Source organism: Molossus molossus, unplaced genomic scaffold, assembly GCF_014108415.1.
Source record: "Molossus molossus isolate mMolMol1 unplaced genomic scaffold, mMolMol1.p scaffold_m16_p_11, whole genome shotgun sequence".
Lineage (NCBI taxonomy): Eukaryota > Metazoa > Chordata > Mammalia > Chiroptera > Molossidae > Molossus > Molossus molossus.
The window spans coordinates 33,199,080-33,220,802 of record NW_023425346.1 but is presented as its reverse complement, the minus strand read 5'-3'; positions in this window follow the sequence as shown (position 1 = coordinate 33,220,802).

Here is a 21,723-nt window from a genome sequence, read left to right as displayed (position 1 = left end):
AGGTAGAACGAGGTTTTTGGTTTATGGAGATAATCTTTATTTTGGTTTTTGTGTGGTTTAATTTTTTTTTTTTCCTAATCTGGATGCTGGTTACACGGGTTGTGTTTAGATTTTTTATCCTCACTCAAGGACATTTTTCCATATTTTGTTCAGATAGAGTGGGAGGGAGAGAGAAACATTGATGTTAAAGGGACACATGGAGTGGCTGCCACCTGCACGACCCAACCAGGGCTGGGGACAAACTGCAACAGAGGTACATGCCCTTAGCGGGAACCAAACCCGGGTCTCCCTGGACCGTAGGCTGACACTCTAACCGCCGAGTCAAACCTGCCAGGGCGGGTTGTGTTTAGTTTTTAAAATACAGTGAGCTGTATACATTTGATATGATACTTTTCTCCATGATTATTATAATTCCTTCAAAAGTACGAAAAAAAAGGAAGAAAGTTGAAGTAAATTGTTCTAGTGGTTCTTTTTCCAAAATTCCACTAATCTGTGAAAATTACGTTCTTATTATGGGATACCCACCGTCGGTCAAACCTCTTTAGGTGATTTGCGCCATCGTTTTGAACACTTAGGCGTGTACTGTGCGGTAGGAAGTTTCTATTTGCTTTTTACCTTTTCCTGCTTTCTCTCTCTGTGCCCACTCCTCTTTCTGTCATCACGGTGGCTTCTGACTGTCTTGCCATCTTTACTTCTTGTTTACTCCGGATCCGCTGCAGGCTGGAAAAGCAACAGATAATCAAGCCTATCGAATCCTTTAGCCCGACTATCCGTTCCTGACGAATTTTGCCGTCAAGACCGGAGTGCCTGCTTCTGAAAGCTCCAGGTTGCTGGAGCTCTGACCCTTCGATAGACGAGGCAGGCGGTTCGTTCTGCCTCAGAACACCTTAACCAAGGACCTCGGGTTTCTACAGTGACCTGCCACCGACAGGGGTTATTCTAGCTCGATCGTAGATGATGTTGTTGCTGTTTCTTAAACTCTCTTTGAATACATCTAAAGAGTTTTAAAAATAACTTTGTGACTCACCCAGATATTCACTGAAGAGTATTTATTGTTAATAAGATTATTTATTCTTTTTTCTTAGGTTCATACATAGCTCCTATCGTTTCTATACGTTGTCCTACTTAGACAATCACAGTCAGTCTCCACGTTCTGAGCACCAGCTTGGCGTCAGAGTGGCCCAGGGGGCTCTGTGCAGAACATGCCAGGCACCGCCCTGGAGGCTCCGATTCAGGTCCGAACAGGGGAGGCAGCGGTACTTGTGCACAGTTCTCACAGGTGATGTGGATGCAGTTAGGTTCGGGAAACACGTCTGCACCTCCTACCTGACAGCCTTTCTCTCCCAATACGGGACATGATCCTTTCGTGTCCTCTCCTCTCCATGCTTCTGGTTTCTTCAACTTCCCAGGCTTCATTTGCAGCACTTAGATCACCACCACTGAACTTAACCTTCTTAAGGTGCTTTTTAGCATGGCCACGGGCCTCAAAGCTGCAGCTGTGGCCTCGGCCGAGCAGGACTGAACTTTTCACTCCGTGTCCCAGCCTAGGCTTCTGGTGCCGCAGTCTAAGAATGAGTCTGTTTCAGGCCTGTTGCACCGTGGTCCTGTTCTGAAGGATGGCCAGCCAGCCATCGCGGGACGTTTTACCGGATTTTTCCTTCCTGTCTGCCTGCCAGCATTCCTGCTCTCCTTCATCAGTAATTACTGAGTGTGACTTGGGATTTGGCCCTGCGGTTCAGGGAGGATGAAGACAGATACAGTCCCTGCCTGGCCAGGGTGGGGATTCAGACAAGCAAAGCCCCGATCACATGCTCAGGCTGACTCCCATCGACGCTGTGCTGGAATGACTGATCCAGGAACATCCCGACCTCGAGCCAGAAAGGATTTAAGGCTGTCGACAGAACTCGTGAAGGATGCTGCTTAGTGCACCTTGCTCGGAGGGGTGCCAGAATCCGGCACCCGTCAGGCAGGTTCCCACGTCTGTATCTAACACCACCGGGCAGTCAAACTTTACAGGTACCACCGGAGGACTTCATGAGAAAGACGGGCTGGTAGTGAGAACGAGAAACATTTTGTTACCTCGTCTTCTATTTTCCAGTCACGATCGACAGCCCGGTCAAGGTAACCATCTCTGTCTGGTTCCCCCGAACCTCCTTCCTTTGTCCCCTCATGACTGTGATGCGGGGTCTGGGCTGTGGTTCAGGACACATTGCTGTTCTCAGTGAGCCATTGCTTTGCAGCTGTGTGAAGAAGCACAGCTCTTCTCTAGCCTGGCTCTCCTCCCAAGTCCCCAGGTCTCTGTTGCCTGTTTGCAGGTGATAGAAGAGCTTGGACCCCTGCTGCTCCATGGTTGCTGCTCCTGAAGGCTCTGTGCCCGTTGGTGTCCCTCTGTGGGTCCTTTCCTAGGATCAAGTGTCCTCCACATCCTCGCGGTTGAGTAGACATTCTAAATTCCCTTTGAATGCAAGAGCCACGTGCTCACGGCAGTCCCAAAGCCCTGTGTGACATTTCCACAGGGACCCTGTGAAACAGTTCTTGGCAGTAGGAGCCCTGGGGCCTTCTCTGTCTAACCACCGACAGCCAGTGTTTGGTGCTCTGTACATTAGCCCCGATCCATTTCCTCTTGTTGGTTTGGGGCTAGAATGACAAGTCTGTCAGGACCATTTTGAATCTTGAGTCTGTCATCCGTCTTGACTTCATGCTTCTGAAAATTTCATTACCGTGGTTCTTTCTGTGTCATGGGGAAGCCTGAGCCAAAACACTGGCAGTTTTAGATTAAGAATAAAGAACTGAGAATGCAACCAGACACCTCTAAGTGGATATCGATCCACTAACATGTTCTATGTTGTTATGGTCATTCAGCCAGTCCACCTTCTTTTGTTGTTTTGAACATTTTATAATGTGAAATATAGAATACATAACGAAGAATGCCCCAAACAAAAGCATACAACTTAATAAATTTATTATTATTATTTCAGCTTAATAAATTATCACAAAGTAAACAGCTGTGTAATCTCCTCCCACATCAAGAGTAGAAACTTCGCGGACACAACCCAGTCGTCACTCCACAGGTAATGAGGGCCCTGTTTTTTATGGATGTCTCTTTTGCTTTTTATTTTTATCACACAAGTATATGCTCCTAAGCACGGAGTTTAGTTTTGCTTGGTTTTTGGTTAAGTTTTAATAAGTTAAATCATACAGCGTTTCTTCTTTTATGTCTAGCTTATGCTTTTATACTACTTGTGGTGTCTTTGATGAACAGAAATCCCTAATAATGTTTAACTTATCATTTTTTTTTCTTATTGTAAGCATTCTTTCCCTAATCAGATTATGAATATAATGTTCTATTTTACATTTTAGAAATGCTACCTTGTTTTCCTTTTCACACTGATTTTCATGAATCAAAATTTATTTTTTTGTATGGTGTTCAGGGAGAGAGTAAAGATCCATTCATTCATATTGTCCATTTATCCAATGTATCCCTAGGACTATTTATCAAAAAGCCATGGTTTCTCACTGTTCTGTGGTTGCTCTTTGTTGTAAATCAAGAATCCCTACCTGACCAGTGTGACTCAGTGGTTGAGCATCGACCCATGCAGCAAGAAGTTGCTGGTTTGATTCCCAGTCAGGACACATGCCCAGGTTGTGGCCCCGATATCCAGTGGGGGGCATGCAGGAGGCAGCCAGTCGATGTTCTCTCTCATCGATGTTTCTATCTCTCTCTCCCTCTCCCTCTAAAATCAAAAGAATCCCTGTAAGAGGGACTGCTTCTGATTTCTTAAATCTATTTTACTTGGTAACTTTGTGCCAAGATCAGTGTCTTAGTTACTATAGCTTTATAATAAGACTTGGTACTTGAGAGGACAAAACCTCACACCTTTTTCTTCTTCAAGAGTGACTTGCCTACTCTGTTCCCTTGCATTACCATGTAAATTTCAGAATCAGTTTTTTAAAACACTAATGTTTCAAAAACAATAGTACATCAAATCATTATGTTGTACACCTGAAACTAATGTAATATTATATGTTAATTACATCCCAATAAAAAAATAAATTAAAATTTTAAAATGTTGTAATGTAAAAAAAAAAAAATACAAGAGAACAATGTCAGAATTTTTTTTAGCATTTTAAAAATCAACATGGGAGTATTAATGTCTTTAAATATTGTGTCTTCCAAATAATGAACATAGTCTATCACTCTATTTAGGTGATCTTTGATATTACTTATTAATATTTAAGGATTTATATTGGAAGTTTTATGTACATAGATTGTTATTTATACTTATAAATATTTATTTCTAGATATTTGAAACATTTTGGATGCTATTTTAAGTGATATATTTTTTTAAGCTTTATTTTCTGATTTTTTCTTGTATATAAAAATGCACTTGACTTTTGGTAATTTCCTTTCACTTGGCAGCTTTGCTAAGTTTACTTGTGAATTTTAATGATTATTTGAAGATTCTTTTTAAAAATATATTTTTAATTTTTGTGCTTCTAACTCATATACTTTTATTTCTTTTTCTTGACTTACTGTTGAATAGAAGTGCTGATAGCAAGCAACAGTAAATTTTTTCCAATCTCAAAAAATAAAAAAAATTCCAACAGTTTGGCAGTAGGCATGATGACTGCTATAGGTTTATACAGATAGCTCTGATAAGGGTAAGTTTTCTTCAATCTCCACTTTTTTCAAGTGTCTATTTTCTTAATTATGAATACATGTTACACCTTATCAAATCTTCTTTTTGCATCTATTAAAACAATCATATAATTTTTCTCTTTTATTCTTCCTATATGCCCAGTACATTAATTTTTTTTTTTTTTTAATGTAAAACCAGCCTCAAATTCCTAGAAAAAATCCAGGTCCTGGCTTATTATCCTTTTTATAGATTATCAGATTCAATCAGATAATATTTTGTTTCAAACGTTTACATCTAAGTTCATGAGTAAGAATAGCTAGTAATTATTTTGGTACTACCCCTGGCAGATTTAACAATCAAGGTTATAATTACCCAGAAAATGAGTTAAGGAATATTTCTTCTTTTACCATTCTCTATGATTAGTTTTATTTCTTCCTTAACTATTTGGTACAATTTATTAGAGAAGCAGTCTTTGACCGGGGTTTCCTTTGTGAAAGAACATTTAATTAAAAAACCAATTTCTCAGATATAACAGGGTCATTTAGATTTTCTACTTCTTACTAGTTCGGTTCTGGTATGTTTTATATTTCTAGCAATATACCAACTTGCTCTAAATGTTCAAAGTTATTGACATAAAGTTTATAATTTTTTATTTTTCTTTATTATTAGCAGTGATATTTGTTTTATATTTTAAAATATTTTCTAATTTGCATTTTTCTTTGTTATTTGACACATGGATTAATTACCTTTCTTGATTTCCACAAAAATTTTTTTGAGTTTTTTAAAAATCAATTTGCTCTGATAAAGCTACATATTTATCATTTACATTCTTCTCAGGTTTGGGATCATTTCCCTTTGCCAATGATAAATTCTTCAGTATTTATTTTAATATAGGCCTATAAGTGATTATTTAAGTGATTTTTTGCTTCTCTGAAAAATATTTTTATTATATCTTCATTCTTAAAAGATATTTTCACTAGCTATAGAATTCAGACAGCAATTTGTTGTATGTTTTTCTTCTCAGGTTTTAAAAATGTACTGCCATATTCTTCAGGCTGGTAACCTTTTTGTTGAGTAGTTAACTGTCAGTCAAATTTTTACTCCTTAAAAAGCATCTGTGCTTTCATTTGTTTTTGTTGCCTTTAAGGCTTTACTACTGCTTTTGGTTTTCAGCAGCTTTGATTCGATCTGCTTGGATGCACATTTCTTTTTACTTACCTTGTATCGAAGTTTTCGGATTTGTTAACGTCTCCCATCAGTTTTGGGAAATTCACAGCCATTATTTCTTTCATTGCTTCTCTCCTACTCCCTTTCTTCTCTCCTTGTGGGACTTGGACACACATGTATTACGTCTTCTCACCACATCTCCATTTCCCATATCCACTGTTTATTTTCTATGCTTTTACCACTCTATGTTTCATTTTAAATTTTTCTCTCTAATGTCCAGTTCACTAATTCTCCAGCTGACTGTAATAGGTTATTAGCCCCATACATTTAGACTTTATTTTTAGTTATTATATTTTTCAGTATTACAATTGCAATTAGATTCCCTTTCATAGTCCGTAGTTCTCTGTTGAAATTTCAATTTGTCTTTTATACCTCTTAAAATGGCGAGAATCATTGCTTTCAAGTTTGTATCTGATGACTCCGTTATCTGGAACCTGTGGCTCTGTTTCTGTTTGTAGTTTCTGTTGGTGTCTATTCATGTTCGCATGTCTCCTGTTATGCCTGGTTATTTTGGTGAGTTGCTATTTATTTAATTAGCAAAACTTGTTAGTAGAAATAATCTGAGGTCCGAATGACATTTAAGTTTATCCTGCTAGGTCTCTCTGACTTTATCAATCAAATTTCAGAAATTTCGGTGATTTAAATTATGTCGTGTAATTCTGTACACTTGCAATCTACCATTATTCTTAGGGCCTCGTGTTCATGATTTCAACTGTGTGCAAAAGGCTTTCATCAGGGCTCCCAAAGGCTGGAATTCTAAATCTTATCTCACTAGTTTAGTGAGACATTCAAAAGCTCCATAAATCTGTTTCCTCTACCTTTATTGAGCTATAATCGGCATACAACATTGTTTAATTAAGGTATACAATGTGTTGATTTGATACATTTATATGTTGCAAAATGATTACCATCATAGCATTAAGCATCACCATCATCTGGTTGCATAATTACCTTTTTTTTTTTTTGTGGTGAGAACATCTAAGATTCACTCTCTTAGCAGTTTTCAAGTATGTAATACAATATTATTTACTCTAATCAGCATGCTGTATATGAGATCCCTAGAATTTGTTCACCTTATAACTGGAAGTTTGTACTCTTTGACCAACATTTACTCTTTTCCACCAACATCTGCCCTTTCCCTGGTTTATGGTAAATACCAGTCTAGTTGAGTTCAACATTTTTTGATTAAGCATAATAACCACAATGTATTTGTATTTCTCTGTCTGACTGATTTCACTTAGCATAATGACCTTAAGGTCCATTCATGTCGTTAGAAATGGACCATTAACTCTTTTAGGCTTCTGTCCCGAAATCAGCAAGTGTACTTAAGGGAAAAACAATTCCAAAATATAGGCTTCACTTCCTTGGACATTGATATTCTGCCAGATCTTTCCCCAGTAATTCTTTACTATTGTGTTAACTCCCTCATGTCATCAAGATATTTAAAAAATATTTTGTTCATCTTTGCAAGTAGTCTTTAGCAGGAGTGTTGGTTTAATCACTTGCTCTGATATTACCAGCTATAGAAGTTTTCCAATTTTCATGTTTTTCCCTCATCCATAGGTATCACTAGAGACACTGTCAACTGCTTCCTGAAATCAAGATACTTTCCTAATGATTTTCTATAGTATCGGTATGTAATTAACTTTATACCACAATGGTAGAAGAAAACTAACTTGACTTGGCTTTACATTAGTAATTTTATTCAAGTTTCATTGTAATTGTAAGTGAGTGTGTGTGTGTGTGTGTGTATGTGTGTGTGGTGTCTTGGTGTTCCTTCAAAGACTTTCAAGTCTTCATTCATCATATTTTTCACACTTAGCTATTTGAAGCCAATTATCTCCTCAAGTAGTGGCTTTTTCAGCAGACAATGGCCATGCACACAATGGCCATCAACCAGGGTTCTGCATGTGTCACTCACATTATTTTCTTCTGTCACATTTGTAAATTTAGTGGTCACATAAGTGGCATTATGAACTTTAACTATCATTACTATACAGATAGTTTTATAAAGGCATATCTTTGAGAAAACCTTATCATTGAGAAGACAGAATATGGAGATTTGTGCTTTCCACGAGTTTCACCTTCTCACTGTCATGGCAAATTAAAGAAACAAATAGTAACTGTCACTTTAAACTATACAACGTGGATTATTTTGAGATGTCTCTCTCACATTGATGTTTCTGATAAAGATGTTCAAATGCTATCATGGTGCATGGATTATGACTGTGGAGTATGGTTGGTTAGATGGGTGGGGACTTGGGAGAGGAAAGTATTTTATCACTGACATTATTTCAAGTTTCTGGAGTATAAGACTAGTAATAATAATACTGCCTTGTAGCTTGATTTCTTTCTTTTTTTTTTTTTGTACGTACCCCTAGTGGAAACTGAACCTGGGACTCTGGTCCACAGGCTGATGCTCCAACCGCTGAGCCAAACTGGCCAGGGCTAGTTTGATTTCTTATTCCAATCTTCTTTTTAAGCCCTCTATAGATAATATATTCCTTTAATGCCTATATTCAAAAGGGACCACACCCCTTATCCTGGGATAAGTGGCCCAAATCCAGGCTAAGTGCTAATGAGTGGGTAAACAAAAATATGAAGACTACAGCTGTTATTTTATGGTATAAAATTGATATTTTATTTTATTGTTATCATTATTATTATTATTATTATTTTTAATTCTCACCCAAGGATATTTTTCCATTGATTTGTTATTTTAGATAGAGGGAGGGAGAGAAAGAAACATCAATGTGAGAGAGACACATCAATTGGTTGCCTCCTGCACGACCCCAACAAGGCCAGGGATCGAACTTGCAACCAATGTACATACCCTTGACCGGGAATCAAACCCACGACTCTGGTCCACAGGCCAACACTCTAACCACTGAGCCAAACCAGTCCGGGATATATTGTGTTTTAAAAATTATGAGTTGAATGCATTAAAACAATTAATCAATACTAACAATAAAGTTATATATTTTGTTTTGTTTCATTTTATGAAGATGTATCCTGATCTAACAAATACTATAATCAGGTAAAGGAGATAAGTAAAAAGCAATATGAGTCTTTGAAAATAATGTCAGAATGGTACATGCAAAGAACTTGTGTTAGGGTTTAGATGGCCTCTTTAACCACTTCATTTTTAAGCTTCAATCTTTATGTAAAAATAGATACTTATACCTCTTTGACTACATCACAAAATGATTATGAAAATAAAAGAGATACAGCCAGTGAAAGCATTTTGAACATTGTAAACCTGTGTACAACATAGGCTAATATTTTATAATAGTGCACAAAGATACAATAGAACTCTTTTAATAAGACATTTTCATTCATATTAAAATGTTACCAGCACTTTCTACAAAATGGTTTAATTTTACATTCCTTACTCAAGTCTCATAGTATATCTGCTTCTAAGGCTACACCATTCTTACTGTAAAGCAAAATCAAAGCAAACAAACAAGAATTCTTGTTGTCTCCACTCGTCCCTTTAGAAAATAGTCCATCGTCACATGCGATCTTTACAATCCTATCATACACTGGACTAAGAAAACCACACACAACAACCGACAGCCCTCTCAGTCCTTCCGTTCCTGGTCTGTCCCCTAAACTTTAAGTTGAATGATACAGATTCAAAATTATTGTTCCTCCAAAATGAATTATATTTTTATATGATAAAATTTTAAGATTTTTGACATATTTTCATTTACTATTTTGAATGACCTGAAAGTGACTTCATTTCCCTACACTATTTAGACTTTTTGCAAGTTTATTTATTCATATGAATATCATTTTTCTGTTAGTCTACTCATATGCATATTTTTTCTCTGAACACTTTTTTTTTATCAGAAAGTATGTAATAGGAAGATTTGATAAGAAAATAGGTATATGAAGTGTCAATTAAATGATCAAAGTAAAAACAGAGAGAGCGAAGGCAGGTAAAACACATCAAAGTTTTATCAATCTCCAAATTATGAAGCAGGTATAAAGCTGCTACTAAAATATAAAAAAATCAGTGTTGATTTTATAGAACATATTGCTTACAGGTTCAGTCAATGGTATGTGAGAAATCTGCACCCAGCTCTTTCGAAGGCAACACAATAAAAACTTTTTCTCCCTGAAATTTTCAAAAGGGGTCCTCATGCTAGTGTCAGGGTATCACTGATTCTTGCAACCAAAAGTGTGTGTGTGTATGTGTGTGTGTGTGTATGTGTGTGTGTGTGTGTGTGTGTGTGTGTGTTTAATTTATGTGATATATTTCCACCAAATCTACTCATTGAAGCAGCCAAGACTCATTTGGCTCTAGTATTAAATTTCTCAAGCATTTCTTCACCAGTTTTCCTCCTGACCGTATTTCCTATCTTATTTTAAACCACAACAACAGATGGATTTTGAGTAAATTTTCTACTTAATATGTAGAGTGGCTTCTTCTTTATGAAACAGAATTGTTCCAGTATCTACAATGTTTAGCAAAGTTTTTGTCCAACACATTTAGGGAAACTGCCCAGTTCTTGGAGTCATAGCTGTCTTTTAGATCTCTATTTAAATTCTTGGTTAACTTATCAAAGGGAAGTGTTAACGTGGCTTTAGTTTAACAGGAAAACAATCTACTGTCAAAATCAATTCTAAGGAACACTCCTGCTGAGGTCATTTCTGTTCAGTCCCATAGACAGGTCCTGAACATGAGCAAGCACAACAGAAGCATTCAGCGTTTTGTGCAAAATTCAGGTGACCGCTAATAATTATTATTACCATGAAGGAGAAGGAATCTCATTTTTAAAAACTTTACTCTTTTGGTTAGAAAGGGACTTCTTCGACATTAAGAAGCATGTATTCAATGGGGAAAAATAGGATATGCAGACATTTTTCCACCTGTATATTCTATAGTGCTGGACATATAATAACTTGCCTCATCTGTACACCAAGAAGGCTAGAACTACTCAGACGTCAAGGTAGCTCAATTGCTTCCAGTGGAAAAAGAGACAAGATATTAGGGAAGATACAAAGGCATTTCAGAACCTTCCCTCTGGTCAGTGTTGAGCAGTGGGAGGACTCGTTGTTGGCTGTGTAAATCAGGCTTTTAGTGACAAAAATGGCTAAAAGCCGCATGTTTGTGAAGGCAACTATGCCCTTGGAAGAAACATTTGATTTTTCCAGTTAAAAGGAATGGACTAAATTAAAAAGGAATACACTAAATAAGAATTGTGAACATTAAGCATTGGCACACATTCAAAATATTTAAGAATTGGAAAGGCATTTCCTTGGGAGTGTTTTCTAGAACCATTTAGACTTTAAACATACTATTGCGCAATATTGAATGTTATTTGAGTTGAACTGATAATCATGCGGAGTTTGCTTTCTGCAGAAGCGTGTGTTACTTCTCCCTTCCCTTTTACTGCAAGTGCCGCCCAGCCTTTCTGTCGCCATCCCGTCACCTCCCCCACTTTACCCCCTGCCACTGGGTTTTGCTGTCACTGTGTCACTGAAACTGCAGTTGCCAGGGTCCCCAGTGACCCATTCGTGGCCAAGTGCAATGAACACGTCTCTGTCATTCAGACTTCTCTGTATCACTGAGTACTTCGTCCTTGAGATGGTCTTAGCTTCCATGGTCGGTCCTCTTCACCTCCTCAGACTTTTCTTCTACTTTTCTGACTCATCGTTTCCACCCTTTTTTAAAGCTAAAAACAACAGTTTACTGATGTGCTCAGTGCATGTCACCTGGGAGAAACCGAAGCCAGAAGCAGTTCAAAGTGGCAGCTCAGAATCCCGGCTTCTGTGGCATCGCAACAAAGGACAACTGAGTTTGTAGAGAAAGGACGAGACAAACGAAACAGTTCTGGGCTCCAAAGGCTGGAAACAGCGACTGGTTGTCCCACTTACTGATGCATTTATTGCTGATTCTTGTATGTTCCTGACCAGGGATTGAATCAGAAACCTTGGCGTACTGGGACAATGGTCTAACCAACTGAGCGACCAGATAGGGCTCCCGTCATTGTAAGATTTAAAAATAAAATATAATAATGTTATTTTCTTTCCTGAAACTCTTCAGTGCCTTCTCATTGCTCTTAGAATATTGTCAAGATTCACTACTAAGTTGAATAAGCCTCTGCACATCTGCTTGGAACCCCGCCCTCCTTTCTAGCCTCATCCTTCTGCTGTCCCTGTGCTCAGCACGGGAACGTCCTCCATCTCCTGCTCCCGTCAGGCTCAGTGCCTGTAACAGAATGGCTTCCCTTCCCAGAACTACCATTTCTTCCCCAGATTCTCATGTTTGGCTGACTCTTACAGACTCTTCATGTCTCCAAGCAGCAGCATTTTCTTGATGAAGCTTCCCTGATGCCCCAGCTATCCAGCCTGAGTAAGGTCTCCTACGCGTACATTTGCACTGATCTTTGTAAGTTCCCTGTAAGAGCCCTGATTCAATGCCTGACACATAGTAGGTGCTCGATAACTATTTGAGTTTTGGTTTCATCTCATATCATTTGCTTGATGTTTTTCATATGTTTCATCTCAAATGAACCACGCTTTTGCATAAAATACGATGGATGTTCCACCAATCACCAGGGGTCATTGACCCTAAGTTATAAGATCAGTTTGTTGGAGGCTTGAAAACCATCCTTTGAAGGCTGGAACATACTCACATAGATAAAACTATTAATAGACAATGGCCATTCAGCCTGGGCGAGGCCTAAACTGGGGTCATATATAACATGACAAACTGACTTTATATAGTGATGGTGATGATGATGATGATGGCCATAATAAAATAAATGTCATCGTAGCACTAAGCCCCAGACACAAGTTACTATTTTAAATCTGGCAATCAGCAACACTCAGAATATGTGCTTTTTAGAATGTTGTATTTATAACACAAGACTCATTATTCTAATCCAGTCAAATATTCAGAAGCATCTTGAAAATCAAGTTTTTGTGTCCCTGTAAGCACATCCAACTCCTGATTTTCTCTCTGCTGCTCATTTCAGTGGCCAGCCCCTAAGAAGAGCAGGAAAAATGAAATTAAAGTCATACCTTCTAATCTTGCTTCAAGCAATTCTACTTTTTCAAAACATTATCAAGTTGGGCATGGGCAAGGATAACATAGCTTGGAAGGTTCTCTGTGGAATTCAATGATACTCTTCTTGATCCCTTCCCCCAACAAGGATGACTAATCATAATTAAATTATAAGTTAAATTTGCCTTTGTGTACAGGCAGCCCTGACTCACAAACTAAATATAAACATATTATTTGAGGGTTTTTCTTATGAAATCCAGTGGCCTTTCTGAAAAAAATAAAATATGAATGATTGATACCTGCCACATTCTTTTACACAATTAAGATTTATAAACATCTTATAGCATGTTCTACCTGAGGATTGTGCCCTTATGAACACCAAATGGAATGCTGTTTCACCATGGGAAAGAAAATCAGTAGTGAAAACAGACAAGTCTGTCACAGCATTAGTAGATTTGCTCATTAAAAACAAAATTCTTTTGATTTAATGTGTGTGTGAAAATCTTGATGAGAGTCATCTAAGTGAGGTCAGCCTGAAATCCTTGCTGTATGTCTTTTTCCTGAATGGTAATACGTTCAGCAAAACTCACGCAACAGGTGTTTCTTTGTGTGATTGCTTCTGTTGTTGTTGTTTTGTTTCTTCTTGTGATTCCTTTTAACCGCAACAGATGACCTGCTGGTTATAGAAGGGTCAGTCCCATTTGTGGATGAAGTTATTACTACTCCACCTTGAGACAACTTTTGTCTCTTTCTTACCTTAAAACATCTTTCAGAAGACCCCAGATTACATTTATAAGTGAGTCAAGATACAAGATTGAAAATGGATTTCTTAGAGGTAGCATTAAATACTACTATTTCATTATCTTCATTTTTAAACTGACTACTATCTGATCCATTATGATAACAAAAGAAAAACAAAATATGCACCATAATATGTGTTCTGGTTAGTAATGTCATCTCTCATAGTCCGGGTGCTGGACAATGACTTTGTATTTTTTGTTCTTGTTGTTAGAATTTTTATTCTTATACTCTAAGAATTAATAGGATGCTAATTAGATTCCAGATAATATGACATTTTGAAGCAGTATTTTAGTTCAAATGTGACATTAAATATTCATCTTAGTTATTTGCAGCCATCCATCTTATCAGTTAGCATATTTCAGACCATTTACATATTTAATTTTAAGTGTCCCTTGTAGCTGGGAATGGTGTTTGCCTCCCAGAGATGTCTAGGTAGCTTAGAGACAGAGTTAGGAGGAAGACTACCTGTAGAATGTTTTGTACTTCTGACCCTTGACCCATGTAAATATTACCTGCTTAAAAGAAATATTAAATATTGTTTAAAATTCAGCACAAACATTTTCTTTGATACGAGTGACACATGCGTACTGATGGCTCAAAACCACTTTCTGAAGGAAGAAGTTTATTGCCAGTCAAAAGCTGTCAAGAATTCAGAGCCAATTTCCCTCTCTTGTAGGCAGGCCCATAACTACAGACCTACACGTGGTTCGTGTGGCATCCGGAGCAAAAATGTTTGCTGTGGGGTTGGAAGACAGACGTTTTTCACCTTGTGTTAATGCATTCTTGGAAACCCGGCCTGCCCAGGTGCATTGAGTGCTTCATTTGCGTGTGAATAAGGGTTTGTTATCTTTTGGCTTCAAAGTCTCTTCCTGTAAAAAGCGAGAGACAAAGCTAGGCTGTATGGTTTGCAGAAACGCCATCTCAAGAAAATAATTTACATAAACCCACTTGTAACCTGGGGGAACCAATCTGCAAATGAATGGGACTGCGTCCAAAAATCTGGAACATTTGCTCCCTTGCAAAGCTCCTCCTCACGCCAAGCAGTGTGTGCCTGTAGTTTCATTGCGTTGCACCGATCCCGGCAGGCCGAGAGACGGCAGTTCGCCTTGGATTAAAACTTGTTGTTTGATTGGGAGATGAAAATTAGTGTGTGACCCTAAACCCTGAATCTCAGCAAGCTGTGGGGATTAGTGTGCATAATCCCCGAGAGAGAGATAAAAGGATGGAGATATTCCTCCAGGAAACGTTCCAGAGAATTCCAGTGGGCTCCTCGGGCCTCCCAGCCCCCCTGGTCTGCGCTGCCACCCAGGGCCTGGAAGCCGTGGAGAATAGAACATGTACAGGAAATGGTTGCAGAGAGATAAGAGAAAGTGACTTAACAAAAGGGCATGGAAGGTCCTTGTTCATTATTATCATTTAGGGAAGGAATGGGGAAAGAAAAATGAAAACTGGCTTCTACGAAAGAGATGCTAACAAATGCTAACTGAAAACGCATGTGTGGTTTCAGTGAACACTACTAGAGAGGATGTTTGTGAACTCCCAGACCCCTCATGTAGGTATTTATCATATGCAAGTTTGTACGGAGAGCACATGTGACCTTTCTATCCAACTTATACGCTTTGGAGAAGAGGTACGATGACGTTTGTTTGAAAGGCAAGGTGTTACGAGCATGTACCTGGGATCAAATCCCATCTCCACCATTTACTGGGTGTATGACCTTGGACGTGATAGGCAACCTCTCGGAGCATCTGCTTCCTCCTCTGTACGACAGCATCACAATAGTATGTACCCAGAGGTAGTTTTGAGAATTAAATGAGTTAATATTTGTAAAGCACTAAGACAGTGATTGGCACATTGTATTATATCAATGTTTGTTACAAAAAAAAATACATGTGAGTAAAACAGTAGCTTGTTTAAGTAAACTCTACTCAATCAATGTCCTATTGCCTCTGAAAAGCATTAGTTAAAACCTGAAGACCGAATGTTCACAGTTATCATCTACTCTCTCGTCTATTCCTGTTCCATCAGCAGAACTGTTTGCAGGACTTGGTTCTGCTTATTTCCAGATCTACTTATGACATAATTTTTGCTTTTTAATTACACAGTTGAATTTTATAAATAAATCTATTAAATAAGCATTCAAAGAATATGTATTTTTGTGTGAGAACTAGGTTGAAGGTTTTTATTTTTATTTTATTTTTTTATCCTCACCTGAGGACATTTTTGTATTTATCTTCAGATAGAACAGGAGGGAGGGAGGGAGGAAGAGAGAGAGGAAAACATCGACATGAGAAAGACACATCAACTGGTTGCCACCCACTCGGCCTCGGTTGGGCCAGAAGCATGTGCCCTTAGCGGGAACTGAACCTGGGACTCTCTGGTCCGCGGGCCAGTGCTCTAACTACTGAGAAAAACTGGCCAGGACTAGGTTGAAGGTTTTTAACAAACTTGATAAAGAGAGGTGGTTTTTAAAATAACCCTGGCCGGTTTTGCTCAGTGGTTAGAGCGTCAGCCTGCTGTCCAGAGAGACTTGGGTTCAGTTCTCGCTAAGGGCATGTACTTCGGTTGCAGTTTGTCCCCAGCCCTGGTTGGGTCATGTGGGTGGCAGCCACTAGACGTGTACTTTCATGTCGATGTTTCTCTCTCTCTCTCTCTTCCTCCCGCTCTATCTGAACAAAAAATGAAAAAAATATATAGAAATCTGGAAAGATTTTGTGCTGAAAATTGTTTTTCAAATGTCCTTAAGTTCTGGCTCTACTTAACAGCAGCTGAAACTGGAAATTGCAGACATTGCTTTGTGGTGCGGTTTATGCAAGGAAGATAACACAGGATGCCAAGGGAATGACCCACACTCAATGGCAAATGTGGCCCTAGGGTCAAAGTTTGGTCAGTACATGTGCATTCATATGTATGTGTTGAGAGAAAACATCTTTCATTACTATGGATCTTTTTTGATGATTTCCTGAACAAATAACATTTTCAATGCCAGGTAAAAGAAATTCTACCACCATTAAGACTATTGGGTTTCAGAATACCTGGCCTGGTTTTGAACCCCTACCCTGCCACTTACTAACTATGAGGTCTGGAGAAAATCGTTTCCTTAACTTCCCCAGAAATCAGTTTTCTCATGTACAACATCGACGTGTCCACAGCTCCTCCAAGGTTTTGTGGAGAACTGAGTGCAATGCTGCATGAAAAGGAAGTACTCAGCTCAGTGCACAGCACGTGGTGAACACTGACCATTATTATTACTGTGCTTTCCTGCATTCCATTCACTACCTAACTTCGTGCCTTACACGTTTTTGTTAAGGAATAAATGTTTATTATATTTTTCAGGTGATGAGGATTCAATCATTCAACAAAAAATTTTTGAGCATACTCTTTGTAAAACACTAAAATGTAATGCTTAGAACACCAAAATGGATTTAGATATGGTTGCTGCCCCCTTTGAGAAGCTTTTCCATCCGCCAAAACTTAGATTAGACATGGCAGTAAACCAAACCAATATTGATCTTGTCTTGCGGCCAAACACTAAGTGGAAAAAAAAATTAATATTGTTAATGATGGGAAAGGATTGAACTATTAGTGTTTTGGGAAATATTCATTCATCCTTAGAATTCAATAAATATTTATTTACTAAGATATATCCTAAAGGAGGCAAATAATAGACACAGGCGTTAAAAACACATATAATAAATAACTATACCAAGACACATCATCATCAAAATGCAAAAGGTTCAAGACAAAGAGAGAATATTAAAAGCAGCAAGAGAAAGGCAGCTAGTTACCTACAAGGGAGTACCCATTAGGCTGTCAGCTGATTTCTCAAAAGAAACTTTGCAGGCCAGAAGGGAGTGGCAAGAAATATTCAGAGTGATGAAAACCAAGAACCTACAACCAAAATTACTCTATCCTGCAAAGCTGTCATTTAGAATCGATGGACATACAAAAACTTTCCCAGACAAGAAAAAGTTAAAGGAGTTCATCACCACCAAACCGTTATTATATGAAATGATGAAGGGTCTTTTTGAAGAAAAAGATAAAATGTATGAACAAACAAAATGGCAATGAATACATATCTATCAACAATGGAATCTACAAACAAAATGAACAGGAAGAACAGGAACATTCTCATAGATACAGAGAACATTTTATTGGTTGCCAGTTGGGAAAGGGGTTGGGGGAATGGGTGAAAAAGGTGAAGGGATTAAGAAGCACAAACTCATTGCTAGACTGACAAACCTCAAAGGGAGAGGGGTTGGGGGGGTGGGAAGAAATAAACCAAAGAACTTATATGCATAACCAATGGACACAGACAATAGTGTGGGAAAGGGTGGGAGGGGGGCGGGAGTGGGGAGGAGGGGGTCAATGGGGGAAAAATGTGGAACATCTGTAATACATTTTACATCCAACAATAAAGATTTGGAAAAAAAAAAAAAAAAGAAAAAAATAAATAAATAAATAAATAACTATACAGAAATAAATTATATTACAGGGAAGGACAGGGAAAGGAGAGAAATGACCACAAGTTTATGTGAAGATTCTTCACATTTCTAAGTGCTTTTACAATACTTTACTCATACACAAACCTAAAGACCATGCTCATAAAATCAGACATGCTGTAGACTATGACAAGCCCTTACGAGTTGATGAAAGTATGTGTTGTGGGTATGAGCATGGATTTCAAGAAAGATCAAGATTGGAATCCTGACTCTGCCACTGACTAGCCGTTTGACACTGAGAAAGTTACTACACCTATTTAAGTCTTAATTTTCTCATCTGTAAAAGAGAGTCAAGCTTCACTACCCCCACGGGTTGTGAGAATTCAATGAGAGAATTCCTAAGCAGTCTGGAGCAGTGCTTGGCACAGTAATACTGCAGAAGGCTGCTGTTACTGTGACATGTAAGAATGAACACTGTCCTTAGGCTGCTCGGCAGGGCACCAAAATGTGTCCCCCAGACCACAGGCAGCACAGACGCTGAGAAACCTTGACAGGGACTTGTGGAGTTCATGGCTCGGCTCTGCGCTAGGCTCCTCTGTTGACCCACGGAGTCAACCTCCCATGAGGCAGCTGTTGTTTTATCTGTTCTACTTTCTAGTCGAAGCTTATCTGTGCGGCGTATAGCTGAGGGAGTTACATTCATTCAAAGACATCAGCCCTGTATTTCTAAAGAAAGTGTTTGATGTTTTTTGGTTGTTTATTTTCAGTTTGTTCTCTTTGGTGTATGCAGTTGGGACTGCTGGTATTAGATTACAAGTGCAAATTTCCTTGGGCTTTGTGTCTATTACTCCACATCGATACACGGTTTTACACAGGCCTTTTCACAACATAGTCAGCAACTCTGAACACATCCTAAATAATTATCTACAATATTTGATGACTATGGAATGTTTTTTAGCTTAAATTCTTTCTCAGTGAATTAGTAATATGTTCCAGCACCAACTCTACATACCTTGTTCTATCAACATAGATGTCCAATAAATATTTGTTGATTGATTTATTTTGCTGAGCGATTGAACTCAAAGGCCGCATACAGTGTCCTTATGCACAGCTGTGTAAACTCATTGAATGAAACTGAAGTTTGCCACATTCCAGAAGCAATAAGGAATGCGTTAGCCAAGTACCTCTTCTCCAACATGTTGTCCATCAAACAGCCTTAACAGCTTGCTAACATAAGAGCAGCTTCAGAAGAATGAGAACAATATTACCAAAAGCAAAATCACTTACATAAAGGGTTTGAAATAAAAAGGAATAACAAAAACCAAAACAAAACAAAAACAAAAGCAAAATGCATGTGTCTATTCATAAAAGGAAGAGAGAAAGAGGAGGTCACTTTCAAATTGCCAGTAAGAGTTAAAACTAATTTTGGAAAGTCCGCATGGTTTCTGCTGCACCAGTGTAAAATTCCAAATCAACCTGCTAGGAAGCGGATGCACTTTAATCAGGTCCCTCAATATGCTCCTGAGCTTCACAAGCAGCCTCACACCTTCAGACGGACACGCTGGGGCCGGAGGAACTGCTCTGCCGCAGGCGCGCCAACTCCTACCGCCTCTGCTCCACTCCATCACAACAGATCCATAACTGAAGGAAAATAAAAATCGCATCTCATCAGAACACTCTCTGTTCATACTTGCTCCAACATACAATTTTGGAAAAATTAGTTTGCACATTAGGGTCCTTAGAAAATCAGTTGTTTTTTTATCTCTCGACTTGGAAATGATTAGCTAGACAAATCGACTTTCCCATCCTAAGTAAGCATTTTCCAGCTGAAGTCTAAACTCGTTCCTTGCACTTATGTGTGACAGAAAGAAGCAGACATGGCATTATGTATGCTGTCTTGCTGAAGCCCATCTAAGTAGATAAAGTGACAGAAGGAACACACCTACTCATTGAGGGGCTTGCTGAAATGCTATTTCTAGCAGAAGATTTTGCATGGGGGTTCCCAAGGGGCTCTTATTTTCTCTGTCCAGTTTTCTAGCATTTCAAATGCTTCCCTCAATTAGTGTCGAACCAAATCCTTCAAACTGCTTTGTTTCTTATCTATAGGGAGAAATTAACTTGCGAAGAAAAGAAAAGGGGGAGGAGATGAAAAAGCAGGAAGCTGTGCCTTGTAGCTTCCAAATGCCACATTTCCGCAGAAGTTGTCCAGAGATGAGCAAAGGTCCTGCTAACATCAGTGCAGAGAAAACTCCCTTCTTCGTGGTTGTCAAGGACCTTTAGACTTGCTTTATTCAAACCACAGCTTAGACAGTTTTGCTTGGCTTGGAATGTGACACCTAGAAGGAATACACCTTTGAGTTTAGAAAGCACTCCTCCTCCTAACCCATGAAGCTCAGCTCCACACAAAGAAAGAAGCTGACATTCTGGTCTTTCATTCACACCCTGGGGCCTGTGCTTTTCTCCATCTTACAGGCACTCAATTCACAGTGAACTTGACTCCCATGACCTTTAGGGAAGAGCAGAGGGTTTTCTCCCAGGGCATCCATTTCTATCCCCCTGTCCTGCTGTTCACACGGGAAGCAGATATGAGAAGCAGGCATTTCAGCTGAGTAATTTAAATACTTGAGTGGGAAAATATTTTGGCTCTAGCCCAGCCAGTATGGCTCAGTGGAATGAGCGTTGTCCCATGGACCAAGAGGTCACCAGTTTAATTCCTGGTCAGGGCACATGCCTGGGCTGTGGGCTCGATCCCCAGTTGGGGGCATGCAGGAGGCAGCTGATCAATGTTTCTATCTCTTCTCTTTCTCCCTCTTTAAAAAAAAAAAAATTAAAACAAAAGAAAAGCCCGACTGGTGGTGTGGCTCAGTGGTTGAGCATCAACCCATGTACAATGGGGTCTCTGGTTCAATTCCCAGTCAGGGCACATGCCCAGGTTGTGGGCCCAATCCCCAGTGGGGGGCATGCAGGAGGCGGCCAATCGATGTTCTCTCTCATCGATGTTTCTGTCTCTTTTCCTCTCCCGTCCTCTCTCTCAAAAATCAAAAAAGAAAATATTTTGGCTCTAAACCACAGACTTAAATATTTGTACTTCTCTTTTGTGGATGGTGCCTGAAAAAAGTAAGCACACAACCAAAATGGAGAAGATTCTTTCTTCAAACACACACATGTGCAGACACACGTGGAGCGGAGCACCTGGGCCACTCCTCCTACCCTGCCTTCCTGTCGGTGCATTACATGCACAGGCTCTTGAGTGCGCTTGACGAGCTAGGCATTCGAACACCATCTAGCCGACTGCTCTATGCGCTGTAGCTAAATAGGCTATTGTCATGAGAGTAAAATAGAAACATGCTAAAGCATGATTGTGTCTTGTATGGAAATTTCCATACATGCCTTTTTTATTTTGAGGATAATTAATGAATTATTATGCAATAATTTAAGCAATAGAAAAATAAAAGTTCTGATTTCAGATATATGGTTTATTATATCCTTAAATATACTCACATACTTCACAACATGTGTTTTTCTTGGCGGGGGAAGGGGGTTAGGAAATTGTTTGCCATGCTCAGAGATCCTATTCCTTGTATAAGGTGCATTAAGA